Below are 14,306 nucleotides of genomic sequence, written 5' to 3'. Positions count from 1 at the left end.
TTCTAACTGTGTATTTTTTGTTACAATTCAGTGGTATTCATTTATCTGTGTGGTTGTTATACAATCTTGGGCAGTTAGATACCTGTTGGCGTATTCTAACTGTTTATAGTCTTTTAATTGCATTTTTGTTAATGTTGAAGTACAGTTTAGTTATTAAATTTTGGCTTTAAGAAGATTAAATAAGCGTTTGTAAGATTTGCTGGTAATCTCTGCTTTAGAGTAATGGTACTATCATTACATTCAAACCATCCACATTTCTTTTTAATATATGCAGTGTAATGACCTGCATTGGTTGTGTCTCCTGCGTGGTAGATTGTACCTATTGTTCTGAAGGTTTTCTTACCAAGTGACACTTGACCGTGTGTGAATCCAGTCAGCTTGCAGTTCTTTGGTACCATCTGCATTGTAACATAGAAGTATTAGTATTACGTAGTTACTATGGGCCTCATTACACGGTAGGCGGTGGACCAAGGTGCTATTAGCACCTTGGTCCATGCCGGTAAATTACCGGCATCGCCTTGGCGGAAAGGGGAATTACCGCTCTACTCCAAGGTTGGTGGGGCAGTAATTCCCCCTTCCACCATTGCCCTTCCCCATTACCATTTTTACCCCATAGGGCATAATGGGAATGGGGAAGGTGCTAATTACGGTACCGCAAATTTGCGGTGCCGTAATTAGCACCAAAGTCCCTTTGCGGGTTGGGTTTTAACGGCTGCAAAAAGCAGGCGTTAAATTCCCCAACCCGCAAAGGGACCTCACAGTACGGCGGTAAGGGTTAACGGGCACCGTTACCATTAACGGTGACTATTAACCCTTACCGCTGTCCGTGTAATGAGGCCCTATGTGTTTGTATTAGTAAGGTGGAGCGATTATCTGAATTGTAGATAGTACATAATCTGCCATGGTTTGCATTTTGTACAAGTTGTTGAATTGGAATGGATTCACAATTAGGTATGGCTACATACACAAAGCGTTCATTATTGATTTGTTCCTGTGTCACATTGTTGCGGAGAGTGCATGTATGTTTCCACATGTATGAAATCTGGAAGATTTTATTTATAGGTATGTTTTTGTTTTCCAGTACGTGTGGTAAGTACATTAGAAATTCTTGTGGATCCTCTTGTGAGTTTATAGTAAACCTCACCATTCCAGCACAGTAGTCCAATTCTTGTCTTATTCCGTGAACACTATACATGTTGTCAGGATTGTTTTTTGCGTTTCTATGAAGGACTAACATTTGCAAACACAATTGGTCTGTACTGTGTAAGTAAATGTTGTTAACAATTGGTGGTAATTGAAATAGAATATTCATTGCTACATTTGCGTAGCAATTTACACCAGTTACATTTGAAAATTTGAATGGACCAGATAGTTCTGTGTCCGTGTCATTTTTTCGGAGTTTGTGTTGCTTCTTTGAAGAAGTACCTGAGTTACCTTCAATAATAGGTTCTTCTTTGGTTGTGGTAATAGATGAAGTATTAGCTTCTTTTACTCTCTTTGAAGGATTTGCAGTCATCAGATCCTGTTGCATTTCTGTTTGAATTAGTTTTCTTTTACAATGTTTTCCTTTTTGTGGAACAGGATATGATTTGAAATGGGGGGTGTACAGTGAACGTAGTCTATTGTATACTAAAATGCAAGGAATATCAACGTTTACTTTACTTGCATCAAAGTTGATTAGAAATAGACTGTCGAGTATACGTAAGCGTGATAGTGCTACGTAGCTCATGCCTTCTTTAAAGACAGTGTTCCCAATATCTATCAATTCTTTGTCTAGGGTAAGACCTTGGGATTTATGAATCGTGACTGCATATGCAAGAGTTAGAGAAAATTGTTCTCTACGTACATACATGTCTTTGAAGAGAAGGAATCAAGCTGTTGAGCGCCCTATCCTTTTTACTTCTGAAGAGAAGGAATCGAGCTGTTGAGCGCCCTATCCTTTTTACTTCTGAAAGTTTGTCAAAGAAAATATTGTCAAACTGAATGTTGTTGTTACGTGGGTATGTTTGAAAGCCAACAACTGTACCCAGTGCTCCATTAACTAGTCCTTGCTCCACGTCAAGTTAACGTTTAAGCATTACTCTACAAATAAAGGATATTTTTAATATTCTTTCCAACCCAGCTGTGTTGGAGATTGAATTTTCTAAGGTATTTAGTCTTGTTGTGGCTTATTGACACATGGGTAGTGTCATAACATGTACGTCCAGTTTGTGGAGCAAATCTGAATTATTGGTTGCATTTTTTTTTAACATTGTTTCATTGAATTTGGAACAGCTTGCAAGAGTTGCAAGTAAGGCCATACAATTGACATTTTTGCATGCTAATTGTTCCATAACATCAGTAGCACATGTGTTATCGCCATAAAGTGAATTGATATGCCGGGTTTTCAATATTGCTTGTGCTTCTTGAGATAGTAAGCCAACTCTAATACTTTTTAAAATGTTGGCGTAAGTGAGTTCTGCAGATTGACGCATGTTTTCCGTTAATTCTCTGCATTGGAAATGTTGCCAAAGATTGACATTTCCTATGCTGCCAACAGTTTTACGGCACAGTTTGTGTCCTAAGGTTTTAAAAATAGGTTAACCTTTCACTGGTGTCAATTGCAGAAGATCTCCGAAAACAATAATGTGTTTTCCTCCAAAGAGTTCTTCGTAGTTTCTTTTGAGTACTTCTTGCAATCTGAGGTGAATCAAAGCCAACATTAAGTTGGAGACCAAGCTCACTTAATCTATTAGTAGCATTTTCATTTGTTTTAATACTCTGCATAGTTCCATTGCAGCTTCTGTAGAAATGTTTTAATAGTCTAATTTGTTTTGGTGTTCTACTGGAAGGAGTAGTAATCAGTGCATAGTGACACCGCCTATGTTGTAGGCAGATAAACCTGTGGGGGCAGTTACAACAGCTGACAGTTTGTTGTTTGTCAATTGTTGAAGGAACTTGCTGATGATTTTGATTAAGAATGTTTTGCCTGAACCAGCTTCACCACTGACGTATAGCAGTATAGGTTTGAAATTTTGGCAGGTACATTCTTTATTTTCGTGTTGTACACCATGTGCAATTTCTCTTGTTACTTCTTCAAAAATGGTGCGCTGGTCTTTAAGTTTTGATTGTAGTACAGTTATGTTTTCTGTATCTTCTTCATAGTGACACATGGTGTTTTCTACTTCTGTCACAGCTAATTCTGCCTCATTTGCTATTAGTGGCTGTCCTAGTGGTTCTTTGCTTCCTGTTACAGAAGATTGGCTACTGTCGGAAGTGTCCTTATGTAGTTGGGCCTGGAGTTCTTCTTCGTGTTGCTGTTCATTGTGCAACAATATTTTGTACTGCAGAAAGTTCACATCGGTGATAGTGCTTTCATTTGCTTTGAAAGTGTCTTCATAGCAGTCATAGTTATCTAGTATCTCTTCTTCTTTTCTCCATGATTTAAAAAGTTATAGCAGGGACATGTAATATAGTTCTTTCTGTTGAGGAGTTTTTAATGACAATTTGACATGATTAATTAAGCTTCGTTTGGTAAGTTTCACTAAGATGCCTTCACAATCTGTCACTCTATATCGACCTTTGTTTTCATCGGGTTTTATATTATTTTTGTATGCAAAGTTTTGGGCTATATGGTATAGACAAAGTTGTACTCCTGTTCCGGTAGTATTTTTCTAGTAAATTGTTTTTCAAAATGTCTTGTCTGTTGGGATCATTTCTTGCTATTGTTTCTATGTCCTCAGATCATTTGAGAACTCTTTTTCTAGATTTAGAAGGACCAAGACTTAGCCATACTATATTTTCAGATTTTCCATACAAAGCAGTACCGGTTAAACGATCTGCAGCTTCATAGGCGCCACATTCTCTATGAGAGAGCATTTTTATGCCTCTGCTGTACAATTTCTGAGATAGAGTTTTGTCTGATGATAGGTCATTCCAGAGGTCTTGAAGCTCTGTTTTTTCGGATTTTATTAAGTAGGCTGTAACATATTGTGCAACTGCAGTGGAATTGTCTGCAATGTACTGCACATCTATGTTTGCATTCCATAAGAGGGCAATGATTGCATTGTAATCATTGATATATTTTGATTCTTCTGTTCTTTTTATGTAATACGTGTTCTTAGGTGATTTACCTTTAACACTATGTCGAACTGAAGACATGAAGTTGTTCACTTCACCTGTTTCTGTAACTGGTCTACGGAAACCAAAGCGGCATTTGGTGTAGTATTTCCCTTTGTTTTCGTATTTGCGATGACAATATTTGCCACATTTGTGTCTTTGAAATTGTACAATTTGTCCATGAAGGTCAGTACATGTCGTTTGTGAAGGGATTTCACAAGTGACATATTTTTGGATGAACTGCAAAACAGTGGTATTACTGGCCTGACCAAATTTAGGTGCATCTTTAATCCATAAAAGCATATGAATATGTGGTGCTCCTCTGGCTTGGTATTCTTTTCTCCAAAAGAAGTGTTGCACTTCTCCGAGGGGAGGAACAGTTTTATTACAAATAAAGTGTAGCATAGCAATGAAACGATGGTGGAAATATCTTGAAACATTAACAGGATCTAGAGAGCAAAGTTCTCCAGGTGTTAGTGTATCTATATTGGTTTTGTTTTTGTTTGATATGCGTAGGAAATTATGTAAATCTTCCCATGCATATTCTGCACAACTTAATGTAACAAACCAAGTGGGTGGTCCAAGGTTTCTGATCATACAACGTACATCTCCGTGACGTCGGAACCAGTATTCTTTCGTACCACGCATGTTTGCAAACAGATTTGTTATGCTTGATTGTAAAACGTCATCTTTTTCTTGCACTTTTTGTATTAATTGCATAGCTGACATATTTTGAAAGTGGGTTCCCGATTTCAATATGTGTACAACTCTGTAACATAGGGTTGTTAGTTCACTTTCAAAGAGTAGGTGGAATATGTATTCCACATTTTGTCTAAATCTGGGATCTTCCGAATACATTCTTAATGAGTGGTATTCCGATGCTGTTATCTGAGTGGGTCTATCATCGTACCTTCCTACTTTGCCAGTAGGAAATAGTACAGGAAAAGCACGTGCTTCTATACTTTTTTCCCATATGCTCATTGGTGAACCTTTGTTTTTTTGCATTTGGTAAGTTTCTAGTGCATCATCTATGCTGTCATTAGAGTGCAATCGATGAATTGTATAATGGTCCAAAAGAGTGGATACTGCATCAGGATCCAGAAGTTCAAATTGACCAGTTTCTGATGACTCTTGAATTATTTCAGTTGTTTCCCTTAAGCTTTCTTCAATATTTATGTCTTTGTAGTATTCATTATTGTCTTTCAGATATTGCAAGGCTTTAACTTTATGTAAGTCCACGAGTTGTTGCCAAATTATGTTGTCTTTTGTTGGTACACCATTTACTAAGACAATTAAAGATTGTTCTATTGCACGTTGCACTCCTAGAGTGTGAACATTTTCTGTCAGATCGAATGGTAAATAAACTACTTTGCCACAAATGCCTTTCACCAATTCAGAGGGAGGTAATTTTGCTGTTTTTGGCTGAAGGCGTATTATTGTTTGAAATGGGTGTACTGTTTGAATTATGATGCTCTCATACAAATTGAGTTGTTGCAGGGGTTTTGGTAGTGGGAATAATTCCAAGTTATTTGTGATAGCACGTGAAGGAGTTTAGTTGTTGTCAAGTTTTGTAGTGCAGTAACTGCAACATATTAAGGGCTCACTTATTTTGTATTTGTTTTCTGCTAAAAGGTAGAGAGCTAGTTCAAACCATTTGGATTCTTCATTGTCTTCTCTATTGTATGTTATGTCTATAGTTTTGTGTTACTTTTGTAAAAAGTTCTGCGGCAACACACACACACATGGTTTGGTACTTCAGCGGATGTCCTTTTAAATTTTAGTATTTCTTTTTTGTATGTGTGTAATAGAAGGTTGCCATGTGCAGAATTGTTGCTAGTCTGTTCTAAAGCTATTGCATTTTGTAAGTGGCTTTCACTTCCAAAATATTTTCTCTGGATACGGTTGATTTCTTCTTGTAGGTATTTCGGTGTACCATGCAGAAGAGTGTTATTTAAATTGGCTAGTTCTAAAGCTGGACTTTTAGCATAGTACAGTTTATACACTAGATTTCTTACATTTGAATGATGTGTTGATATCATTTTGATATTATGGAAGGTTCTTTTGCAAATAGGTCCTGAAATGCAGGCTAATGAATGTCCTTGTAGTCCTGTGTATTTGTGCACTGGACAGGTATCCATATTTTGCACCACTTTAATTTTGATTTTGTCTTTACCTTTCACATACTGATTGAGAAACTGGCGTAAAGATTTGAAAGATTTGTTGGGAATGTTACACATTGACGTGCACAGCCATTTGTATACTGGACGTTCTGGTTCAGTCAAATGGAGAGGTAATTCTGAGTTTTCTGAGGATACTTTTGTAAGCAGTGTTTCTTGTTTCATGATGGTATTATTGATTTTTTCATATCCTCATCCACTGCTATGGATGGCAATTGTGTTTGTTTGGTTTTGGTTGTGTGACTCCATTCACCTCCACAGATATTTCAAAAGTTATTTTTGTTGACATTCCGTTCATTGAGAGGTTTCTTTGTAGTATAGTACTTAGTTTTGTTAGTGGTTTCATCCTGTTTAAAACTAAAATAAATAACTTCCTTTTGAGAAGGATTGCACTGTCTACAAGAGCGTCTAGGATTACTTTCCTACGGTAGGTTTTAAGGGTTGTGGATGATTTCGCTCCTCTTCTTATTAGATTCTGAAGGGCTATGTGGCGGAACATTTTCACTAAAATACTTTTTTTTACTATGGTTTCTTGTTATTATATGACGATTTATAGGAGCAGTGTTAGCAGTAGTGGTAGCCGAATTCTTGTTAAGCATTTTCTGTTTTGTGCCACATTTTGATAGAGGAGGCAAAGTTTCTGTAGTTGAAGCTTCTTTTGTTTCACTAAATGACTGCATTATTTGTTTGTTTGAACCGTTTTGTAAAAACTCTGGTAGAGATGGATGCTTACTTTGGACACTTTTATTTTCATTTGCTCTATTTCTGCGTTGCTTCCTACGGACTTGCTTTTTGGTAGGCATTCTTTGGGGTCTGTTGAAAAAAAAAGAAGGTATGGGTGGGTCTGTTTTACAATGTATGTGTGCTGTGTGCATGCGTGTATGAGTTTGATGGGGAAGATGTTTGTGGTGGTGTGTGAATGTGCATTAGGCAGTTACAATGAGTTGGGAAGGCTATTTTCCTGTTTGTATGTTACTACACTGTGCTTCAGATGAGAGTAGAAAGTGAGCTAGTGGCGAGGAGAAGCATTAATAGTAAACCTAATGGTATAAAATTAAAATAGTTATTTGTTTTGTAATGCTAACATTCTAAGGCTTGAGTATGTTATTTGTGCTCCAAAAAAACACGGATTTGTGTGCCATTCTGCCTGTTAATCTTTGTTTAATAAATGGGGATTTGTGGGCAGAATGATTCAGAAATCAATGGTTTTTTTTGGTGCGCAAATTACATGAATGAACCACACAGTCTCTTTGAGGAACAGTAAGAATATAAAAGTAGTAATGTACTTACTTTTTTTGTGGAATGAGCAGGTTTCTTCGGATATGTTGTTTGCAGTTTAGATGCTGTTGATTTTCAGGAGAGTGGTCTTCACTGCAATTGTAAAAGGAAGAAGTTAGTAATTTTGTTTGTTTATAGCACTGATGTTAATGTATACGTTGGTTTTTATGCGTTCGTGGTAGTATTCTCGTTTCATATCTGAACATAGTGTATGCATGCATTTCATTTGACTATGTGCAGCCTTTATATGTTATTTGCAGTATGTTAGTTCAACCTGCTTTGCAAATGAGTAGAATTTTAAGTTTGCAACTGTGTTGTAGATAGCAGAGAGGTTTGGAAGTGATAGTTCATTATAGTAGATGGGAAAAATGTGATTAATTTCATAATATAACTAGACATGCAAACAATCGGGAGCACCTGAGAGGGAGATTTCACCACAGCAATTGGGAACGTTTATTTTTCTCATACGCTCGCATTGGGATTAGCATTAATTTAGGTGGGAGACAGTAAAAAATTGTGACATTTTTTAACGAAAACTCGAGTTTCGCACGTAAATCGGGAGGGTTGGCATGTATGTATAGATTATGGGGGATAGTAAAAAATAGTGCGATTCTTCACTGAAAAATCGGGAGTCTCGCGCTTAAAGCGGCAGCATTGGCATGTATGTATTGGCTATGCAGATTTAGTGGCATTACTTTGTTTTTATGGAATCATAAGAGTTGTACATGTACTCTGAATAAAATATACATACCTGTACTTTGTAATCATGCATGTGGATATGCATGAAGCGGTAATTAGAAATCTTCGAGACTTGCACAGTAGTTTTTGTAGTAGGTGCTTTCCAATGATATGACACTTGTATTCAGAGTGATCAACAGTACTTTTGAAGTGCAGAACTCTGATGATGGAGTTAGATGTAGAGGTCTTGGCTGTGATTGGTGGATGGTTGTGTGACTGCTTAGCTGTGTCCAATGAGGGAATGGATTTGCGAGCGATGTGGTAAGGGTAGAAGGGCTGGCTGAGAGTTACATGCCGCGCGGACGCCGCGCCTGTCCACGGGTAGGGCGTGCCACATACAGGGTTTTACAGCAAATCCAGCATGGAAAGGGGACTGTAGGGATCAGCCAATCAGATGTTGACGTTGTTGATTTGTGTAGAAAGGTAGTGGGCCTCATTCAGAGATTGGAGGTAGTCATGGCGCTATTTGTGCCATGACTGCCTCCAATAATGGTACCGGCACCGGTCTTGTTTAATTGGGTCTTACCGGTGTAGTCTGACCTTTGCAGGACCGGTAAGTCCCTATTGAAAAAACCATTTCCCATTCCCATTTGAGCCCCCATAGGGCTCAATGGGAATGGGCAAGTAGCTAATAACGGTTCCACAATTTGCAGTACCATTATTAGCTCTGAAGTCCCTTAGCGGGTCCCGTCCATAACGCCTGGTAAAGCCAGGCATTGAAGGAGGGACCCGCTAAGGGAACTTGTTGTACGGCGGTAAGGTACTACCGGCACCGGTCTCCTTAACGGTGCCCAGTATCCCTTACCGCCCTACTCGGAATGAGGCCCAGTGTGTGCAGTGAAGATGGCAGAGGTGGAGACAGTCAGGGTGTTGGTGCTCGGAGATATGTTTGTCCATGGTTTACAGCACTATTCTCAATGCAGGCATGTGGCAAACCATTTAGATGTTAGAGGAGTGGAGGTGGTGTGGAGCGCTGTGACTGGCTGCAATGTAGAGGCAATTCTGCAAGTTTGCAGAGATATGCGTAGGATGAACAGTCCCCATGTGGTTGTTTTGCACTATTGTGCTTTCCATTTGGGCTACGTGAGTTCCCCTACTTTGTTGGGAGATTTGGAACAGTTGGTTCAAGCAGTAATCAACATCTTTCCAACTGCGAAAGTAATTTTTTCTGCATTATTACCTAGAGCAAAATGGGACAACAGTTATGTTTTTTGTCCTGATCAAAGCATTGCTAGGTGTGCAATCAATCGCGGCATGCGTGCTTTCATGCTAAGAGCTGGTATGTTTTTCTGTAGCCACGAGAACGTTGTTTCGAGTAATGCGGCTTATTTTTAAGCAGATGGTGTTTCTTTATCTTTTTTGGGAAATGCCATGCTTTTTTGGAATGTAAGGGTTGCTTTGGAACAGGTTATGTGAAGATTTTAGGAGTAAACTAAGAAGAAAAAACCCCCCAATAAATACAAAATAATAGGTGTCTGTCAGGTATCTGCAAAAAAAACAAAAAAAAGGCTCTTTTTAGAGCCCACCTTAAAGGGGAAATGGGGAACACTATTTAAATGTATATTCGCCACGCTCAGATCTTCTACATGTCCGCGGACATGGCGGTAGTCTGCGGACAGCGTGTATTACATACGGGGATTCTGGGGTGGAGAGGCATGCAAATGAGAATGAGCGGATCTAGGGATTGGTCAGTAAAGTTCAGTGGGTGTGTTGTGTACGGAGAGATTTAGTGAGGACGTCTTTTTCCTGAGAGGAGAACAGACAGCTATGGCTGTGTGTGCTCGAAAACAGATTATCTGGATGTTGGGAGACTCATGGATACATTGGTTGAAGGTGCATGCAGAACGTTGCGGTATATCTGCAGATATTGGACTCCCTAATGTGGAAGTGCACTGGCATGGAGTGCGTGGAATGAAGTGGCTGGACTTGGTACCTCTCTGTGCTACTTTACAGACAGAGCGTCATCCTGACATAATTATAATTCATTGTGGAGGGAACAGTTTAGGACGTGTCAGGAATTTCTTTGCAATTTGCAATGAAGGAAGGACTTCATGTACATGTTTCCAAATTGCCAAGTAATTTTTTCATGTATTGCACAAAGATAAATGTGGCTGCGTTCTTCTGCATTTGGTCCACAAATGGAGAAAGCGAGGTGCAATGTCAATAAGGCTGTTTGTGCCTTTCTAAGAGATGTTGGCATGTCGTCTTTCCACAATGAACATATTATCTTTCGCAGCACATCCATTTTTTCGCAGAGATGGAGTCCATCTTACATATGCTAGCAATCAGATTTTTATTCAAAATACCCAAAATGCATTGTGACCTTTTTTGGAAGTATAGTCATCTATTTTGCATTACATGTTGACGAATCTAAGTTTTTGACACACACACAACACCACCAAAAGGCTCTCTTGAGATCCACCACTTACTCCCAGAGAAAAGGGCATTCATTTTGCTAGGGTTGCCCCTCAAAATTTCATCTGTCCTAGGACTGTCCACAGACTTTTAAAAAATGCGTGGGGGCCTGCACCGTTTACTTGCTAGTTCTATTTTTAAACTGAGAATGGTGGCTATGAAAAGAGCCTTTTTTGAAAACTTTTTGTTTTACATATTTTTTGTGGCTTTTTCTACACCCGACACCCTAGGAGAGGAGGGGAAAGGAGGGTAAGGAAGGGACACCAACCACGGGGATAAGAAACGGCAGGTGGAGAGAGGACGATGTAGGCTGGGCCTTATTTAGGTAGGTAGCAGCTCTTCTGGTGCTCCTTGACTGTAGTCTCGAAAGCACTCTGAATACTCTCCCCCCTGCAGAGTACTGCGTTGCAGTACATACACAATATTGTGACCCTCGAAAGGTAAGGGTCAACAACATCGCAAATGGCCTGTGAAGCGGCAGGAGGGACGCGCTCTCCCACAGGAGTGTCTCTTGTGGTGAGAGGATCAGAAATGGAGGATGCTGCGGAGGAACTCAACCTACTACGTTCTTTACATGGTACAACGATGCGAATGTCCGCACCATGGAACGAAGTTAGGTGTCGCTTCATGGACGTTGTACCAAAGCTGTACGAGCCACATCTCCCACGACTCAGCACCAAATTGCACTGGTTATAGGTGACCTTGTTCGCACATGCTTTCGGTACGTTACCAGGAACGATAAACAACCGCCACACCCACGACTCCCGGCGAGTGTTGGTAGTAGGGTGTTCCTCAACCTCATTCTCTTCATCCTCTTCATCCTCGTTCTCTACATCCTCACGCGTATTCCTCTCTGCAGGCCCTTGGGGAGGTGGTGGTGGTGGAGGGTTTGGGGGTGGTGCTGAGGCTTATGTAGCAACAGCAGCCATGGATGCCATTAGGGTTGGTGAGGTAATCTCCGCTAGAGCACTAAAGGCAGCAAAAATCAATCTCCAATAGCCAGAAGTAAAATGAGGATGAGCTCTGGGGTGTGGCCTTTTTTAGGGGTGGAGGGGTGCGCCTCGTGACCATATTGATTACTCAAATGCGATGAAAAAGTTCTAAAAAACATGTGGAAAGCTAGGGCCATTGTCTGGGACATGTGAAATGGTGATTTTTTTACTGTAGAATAATTTGGATTGTCTGCATAAGTTATTTTAAAATGTTGGGGAAGCGGACAAAGTGCGCAAATTAGGACACACGCTCAGCGTGGGTGTGGTCACATGATGACGTTGTGAACACGCCCGCGAAGGGTATGGGTGTCCGCAGGAGACCAAATGCACAGGAACGGTCGTGCGCATGCGCGTGGGTGTTCTACGGACAGTGTTCGGGTCCTGAAAAGAATTAAAAGTGCGACACAAGTGATATGGACAGTTACGGATGGGCGCGATGTTCGCAGGACTTACGGGTATGGTGCGCATGTGCCTAGCTGTTCTGCGGACTGTACGGCCAGGTATAGTGTCCATTTTGTTTCACTACGAACATCGCGGCCACCGCCCCTGTTCTACGGACAGTTCTATCTTGGTTGCGAACGGCCCGGACCGGTATAGTGTATTAGGACACCACCATTTTGTTATTTTACGGACATCCCGGACACCTGGTGTGTTCTAAGAACAGTTTAATTTTGGTTGCGAACGCTATGGAGATGTATAGTGTCCTTAAGACACCCCCATTTTGTTGATTTACGGACATCCCGGACAGCTGGTGTGTTCTAAGAACAGTTTCATCTTGGTTGCGAATGGTACGGATAGGGGTAGTATCTTTAGGACATCCATATTTTGTTAATTACGGACTGGCTGGACAGGCGCGCTGTCCGCAGACATTTGAACTGTTTTCAACAAAAAAAATAGACACAAACAATTTCATTAAAACTAACATAACATTTATCTTACTACACACATATACAGCAATTAAGAAAGAGAGGGGGAAGCAGAAACTGACACAAATATAGGGGAATTAGGGTTTTGCACAGGATTATTGTGAGGGGATGAAGGAATGGAAGTTTTGTCGAAACGTTTATGTTCTTCGTGAGGGTTTGGGGATACTTCACTGGGACATGGAGAGGCTGGACAGGTACAGGTAGGACAGTGGTATCTAATGTTTCCTTTGACGTACTCCTCCACAAATTGCCTTAAACCATTAAAATTGTTTTTCAGCATGTCCACTTTCTGTTCTATGCATTGCACGGTGTCTTGCATTGTCTCCTTTGGTAGAATTTCTTCAATCTTTGCATGGTCTGTTAAAAATAAATATATATATGTTACGTACACATAAACTACTGACTATTAATTTGCCTATGCAGAGAAGTGTGTACCATTATTATTGCTATCTTCCGACATTTCGTCACATGGAAAATTCGAGCCACTCCAAAGTACTGCACATTTCTGTGTGAAACACACCAAATTTGTTCTGTAGCTCATACAAAAAGTCTACAAATAAATAAGAAAAATGAAGTTTACTTACTAGTTTCTGGAAATTTGTATTTGTTGTGTTGAGTTTGTGTACTGTCGCTCCTAGCTCTGCAGTTTCTGTGAGGTAATTATGTTGGAGGCATTTCTATTATGTTATGGTATAATCCATTTCATTATATATGATATTTAAATGGATGGTTGATGTGTTAGACGTGTAGGTTCCCCTGCCTATTTAGTATTACTTATAATGTGTTTATGTGCTGCTTTTTAAAAGTTTGCAATTTTTATATGGTATAATAGAACAATTTCAAATGCCCCCTGAGTGTTTGGATGTGTTGATGTCGTCCCCGCCCATCCGCGGACATACGCACAGTCTGTGGCCTTCAAAATTCATTAGCAAGGGGGTTCTGTATGTTCTATGTTACATGTATGTAAAGTAAGGGAATCATAGTAAACATCTCCCAAATTCACACGATGAAAGTGTATATTCAGTAAAAAAAAACTATGGTAAAGGGATGTTATGGTTAAGTTGCGCTACTAAAAACCTATGAAATACAGTAAAAAAACTTTGTTAAAGGGACGTTATGGTTAAGTTGCGCTACTAAAAACCTATGAAATTCAGTAAACAAACGTTGTTAAAGGAACATAATGGTTAAGTTGCGCTACTAAAAACCTATGAAATTCACTAAAAAATACTTTGTTAACGGGACGTTATGGTTCCAAGTAAAACCGAAAAACCCTTGAAATTCGCCAGTTATGGTAAGCTAAGCAACCATAACTCCTGCCACCACCGTCCACTGCTAAGACTAACACCCAGGACATCAAAGATGACATCACAAATATCATTGATGACATCACTGATGACATCACATGTGCATTTACTTTTCGTACAAGGGGTTGTGAATGTAATGTTGACATCTTTGATGTCCTGGGTGTTAGTCTTAGCAGTGCACGGTGGTGGCGTGAGTTATGGTTGCTTAGTTTACCATAACTGGCAAATTTCAGGGTTTTTTCGGTTTTACTTGGAACCATAACGCCCGTTTAACAAAGTTTTTTCATTGAATTTCATAGGTTTTTATTAGTCCAACTTAACGATAATGTCCCTTTAACAAAGGTTTTTCAGTGAATATATATATATATATATACTGTT

Source organism: Ambystoma mexicanum, chromosome 14 (genome assembly GCF_040938575.1).
Source record: "Ambystoma mexicanum isolate Mex_15411 chromosome 14, UKY_AmexF1_1, whole genome shotgun sequence".
NCBI classification, from domain to species: domain Eukaryota; kingdom Metazoa; phylum Chordata; class Amphibia; order Caudata; family Ambystomatidae; genus Ambystoma; species Ambystoma mexicanum.
The sequence above is the reverse complement of the archived record's forward strand: the minus strand, read 5'-3'. Positions refer to the sequence as shown.